At 40.9% G+C, this 4,941-nt stretch overlaps 1 non-coding gene across 1 annotated transcript; it reads right to left on the bottom strand.

Moving 5' to 3' along the window:
* Positions 1-1,507: 1,507 nt before the first annotated feature.
* On the bottom strand, positions 1,508-1,614 carry LOC133813084 (small nucleolar RNA R71). The gene has a single exon (XR_009884128.1). It is a non-coding gene; the product is annotated as a small nucleolar RNA R71 (small nucleolar RNA).
* Between the last annotated feature and the right edge of the window lie 3,327 nt (positions 1,615-4,941).

The following is a 4,941-nucleotide window of genomic DNA, read 5'->3' as shown; positions in this document are numbered from 1 at the left end:
GGAGGAGTTCTGGTTTTGAAGGCTCAAGCTTAGAGTATTTTTACATGTTTTTCTTCCTGATGTTATCTTTAATTTCTGTTGTGATTAGCACTATGACTATGAACTAATTTTCTGTTTAGGATGTTCAATTGAATCTCTTGAATTTCTGTTATGACCTAATGCAATTTTAATTTCCTCTTCTTCAATCTTTTTCAATTCCATATAATCTGTTCTTATAGAGTGATTATTGATTGGCCATCTTTAGTCACATTCATATGTTTTTAAGTAAAAATCTGAGAAGTGAGATTTAATTATGCTTTGGTTATATTGGACATAATTCTAATTTAGAACGAAAGTATCTGAATTAATTGTGTAACTGTTATTAAGTTGTGGAATTTAATGCTACCTTTGTGGTTCAATTTACCATAGAAATATAGGAAATTGTCACCTAGGTTGAGTTTATAATTCATAGTATGATTATAGGCTGTTGTTTCAACTTGTTAATTGAATTAGGTAAAAAATAAGAAGAATTCATACTTTGCATTAGGGAATAATAGGAAGGATAGTTGATGAGATTGAATATCCTAATTGTTTCTCAGTGATTAAATTAAAAATCCTACTATTAGTTATTATTCTATTTAATTGTCGATTATTATTTCTGCACTTTATTGGTTCTTTTGCTGTATTTTACAAAAATCAAGAATTTTAATTCATCAAATAGAACAAGAGATTAATTGACTGGTAATTGATAACTCAGTCCTTGAGGACGATACTTGGTTTTACCATTTTATTACGAGTTTGCGACTGTGTGCACTTGCATAGCAAAATTATCGCAACAAGTTTTTGGCGCCGTTGCCGGGGACTGAAAATTATCAATATCAGTCTAATTAATTTTTATTCTAATTTGATTTTAATTTCTCTCGTTTCTAATCTGTTTAGTTGCTTAATTTGTCTATCTCAGGTGAATTTTGGTATATGCGTGGCAGAAAAGGAAAGGACACACTTGTTCCTCTGAATCTTGAGATTGAGAAGTCTTGCAATCAAATCAGAAAGAAGAAGAGAGAGGCCCATAAATCTATAAAGATGGCACATAATGAAGGGGATGGCAGGAATGTTCAAACTCCTGGAGTTGTACGAGGGGTTCAGGCTCAACCCAATGCTGAGAGGAGCCTGCGAGATTATGTGCTACCCACTCTGACGGGAGTACAAAATAGTATATGCCCACCAACTGTAGGCCAACAACTTTGAAATAAAGCCCGCCATTCTACAAATGGTGCAGTCCTCTGTGCAATTCAATGGGTTGCCCTCTGAAGATCCTCACACCCATTTGTCTAACTTTCTGGAGTTGTGTGGAACCTTCAAATATAATGGGGTGAGTGATGACGCAATTAAGCTTAGGCTCTTCCCATTTTCTCTAAGGGACAGAGCTAAAAGTTGGCTGAACTCTCTGCAGCCAAACTCCATTGTCACTTGGCAAGATCTAGCTCAGAAATTTTTGTCCAAATTCTTCCCTCCATCCAAAGCTGCTAAATTGCGGGGAGAGATAAATAACTTTTGCCAGAATGACGGAGAGTCACTGTATGAAGCTTGGGAACGGTTTAAGGAACTCCTGAGAAGATGCCCTCATCATGGCATTGAACAGTGGATGCTAGTACAGAATTTCTACAATGGTTTATGTCCAACAACCAGAACTATTATAGATGCTGCAGCAGGTGGCACTTTTATGAGCAAGAGCGCAGCTGGTGCTTATGAGCTGCTGGAGGACATGGCTACAAACAACCATCAGTGGTCTGAGGAAAGATCATCAGGAGTCAGAAAGGTAGCTGGGGTGCATGAGCTGGATGAAATTACCGCTTTAACAGCGCAAGTAGCTTCTTTGACCAAGCAGTTGCAACAGAGCAATCTATCTGCTAATGCGGTTCAGATGGCAGTGAGGTGTGAAATGTGTGGTGGTGCTCATTCTTTCGATCAGTGCCCTATCTGTAATAATAACACCCCAATGGATCATGCTCAAGTTCAAGCAGTGGGAAACTTTCAAAGGCCGCTCAATAATCCATTCTCCAACAACTACAATCCTGGGTGGCGAAATCATCCCAATTTTTCGTGGAAGAATAATCAAGGTCAACAACCTCAGTTTCAGGGCCAATTTCATAATAACATGCCTCAGCCACCTATGAATCAAGCTTCATCATCACAACAGCCTAGGCCTCAACAACCAATGCCTCAACCTGAGAGACCTAATGAACTGCAAGCTGCCCTGTTGACTCTTACTAATACACAGACTCAATTTATGAATGAGACCAGATCCTCTATTCGAAACCTTGAGACACAGGTTGGGCAGTTGGCCAATATGCTCAATAACAGACCCCAGGGAAACTTGCCAAGTAATACTGAAGTCAACCCCAAGGAGCAAGTTCAAGCAATCACTATGAGGAGTGGGAAGCAAACAGAGCAGCCTAGACCTCCACAGGCAGTAGTTCAGAAAAAAGAGATGGGTGCACAGTCTGATTTAGAAAGGGTTACTGAAGACCATCAGAAGTCAGAACAGAGTCCCCTAGTGGTCATTGAGCAGCCAGTTAGAGTTCCATACCCTCAGAGGCTTAGAAAGACTACCCTTGATAAACAGTTTTCTAAGTTTCTTGAGGTGTTTAAAAAGCTGCACATAAACATTCCTTTTGCGGAGGCCTTGGAGCAGATGCCCAGTTATGTTAAGTTCATGAAGGAGATTCTGTCAAAGAAAAGGAGAATGGAGGACTATGAGACTGTAGCACTCACTGAAGAGTGCAGCGCTATTTTACAAAGGAAGTTACCCCAAAAGCTGAGAGATCCGGGGAGTTTCACCATACCTTGCACCATTGGCAAGTTTGAATGCAAGCACGCCTTATGTGATCTGGGGGCAAGTATCAATCTGATGCCCTTATCTGTGTTTAAAAGACTTGGTTTGGGGGAGGCAAAACCAACAACTGTCACTTTAGAGCTCGCAGACCGATCGTTAACACATCCACGAGGTATTATTGAGGATGTTCTTGTGAAAGTGGATAAGTTCATATTTCCCGCTGACTTTATTGTTCTGGACATGGAGGAGGACACAGATGGCCCTATTATTCTTGGTAGGCCATTTCTAGCCACAGGCCAAGCTCTTATTGATGTTCAAAAAGGAGAGCTTAAGCTTAGAGTTCAAGGAGATAAGGTGGTCTTTAATGTCTTCAAGTCTATGAAGTATCCGGTGGCTAGTGACAGTTGCTTTAGTGTGGATGTGATAGAAAAGGCAGTCTCCAAGAGAAGGATGAGCAGTGATGCCTTAGAGGCAGTATTATTGGGTGATGAAGGCGATGATGATGAGGATGCTGAGATCAGAGAATGTGTAAATTGGATCAACTCTTTCCAACCATATTGGAAGAAGTTTCAAGAATTAGCGGATGCGACTGATAAACCGCTAACCTCCATTCAGCAGCCACCACCGTTGGAACTAAAGGTCCTCCCAGATCACTTGCAATATGCTTATTTGGGAGAGAATGAAACTTTACCGGTCATTGTGTCAGCTGACCTGTCAAAGGTAGAATTGGAGAAACTGTTGAGGGTTCTAAGGGAGCATAAATTGGCCATTGGGTGGACCTTGGCAGATATTAGAGGAATAAGCCCAGCGACAGTGATGCATAAAATCTTATTGGAGGAGAATAGCAAGCCATCCATAGAGGCCCAGAGAAGACTCAATCCAGCCATGAAGGATGTAGTACTTGAGCAAATTCTTAAATGGTTGGATGTTGGGGTGATCTACCCAATTTCTGATAGTGCATGGGTGAGCCCTGTGCAAGTGGTACCTAAGAAGGGTGGAATGACTGTAGTGAAAAATGAGAACAATGAACTCATTCCAACAAGAACTGTAACGGGGTGGCAGATTTGTATAGACTACCGCAAGCTCAATAAGGCAACAAGGAAGGATCATTTCCCTTTGCCTTTCCTTGATCAGATGCTTGACAGATTGGCAGGCCACAGCTACTACTGTTTCTTGGATGGGTATTCTGGGTATCATCAGATCGCTATTGCACCAAAGGATCAAGAGAAAACAACCTTTACATGTCCTTATGGCACATTTGCTTTCAGGAGAATGCCATTTGGACTGTGCAATGCCCCTGCAACATTTCAAAGGTGCATGATGGCCATATTTTCAGACATGGTAGACAGGTGTATTGAGATTTTCATGGATGATTTCTCTGTTTTTGGATCATCATTCGACCTCTGTTTGGGCAATTTGGAGAACATGCTGCGTCGTTGTGAGATGGCTAATCTGGTGTTGAATTGGGAGAAATGCCATTTTATGGTAAAAGAGGGGATCGTTCTTGGCCATAAAATTTCAAGTGAGGGAATTGAGGTAGATAGAGCGAAAATTTCTACCATTGAAAGGCTGCCTCCACTAGTTTCAGTAAAAGGAGTTAGAAGTTTTCTTGGTCACGCTGGGTTCTATCGAAGATTCATCAAGGATTTCTCAAAGGTGTCTAAGCCTCTCTCGAATCTGCTTATGAATGGAGTTGTCTTTGATTTTAATGACGAATGTTTGAGGGCGTTCAATTTCTTGAAAGAAAAGCTTATTTCTGCTCCAATTGTGATAGCTCCGAATTGGGAATTGCCTTTTGAGTTGATGTGTGATGCCAGTGATTACGCAGTAGGGGCAGTTCTGGGACAGCGGATTGACAAGGTATTCAGGTCTATTTACTATGCTAGTCGGACTCTAAATGATGCTCAGCTGAATTATGCTACTACAGAAAAAGAGTTGCTAGCTATTGTGTTTGCTTGCGATAAATTCAGACCATATCTGATTGGTAACAAGGTGATTGTCTACACTGATCACTCTGCCATTAAATACTTGATGTCAAAGAAAGATGCCAAGCCCCGCCTGATTAGATGGATTCTGTTGCTTCAAGAATTTGACATGGAGATTCGTGACAAGAAAGGCAGCGAGAA

The sequence above is a fragment of the Humulus lupulus genome, chromosome 1, assembly GCF_963169125.1.
Source record: "Humulus lupulus chromosome 1, drHumLupu1.1, whole genome shotgun sequence".
Taxonomy (NCBI): domain Eukaryota; kingdom Viridiplantae; phylum Streptophyta; class Magnoliopsida; order Rosales; family Cannabaceae; genus Humulus; species Humulus lupulus.
Note: the sequence above shows the minus strand (reverse complement) of the source record. Positions and strands in the feature narration are given on the sequence as shown.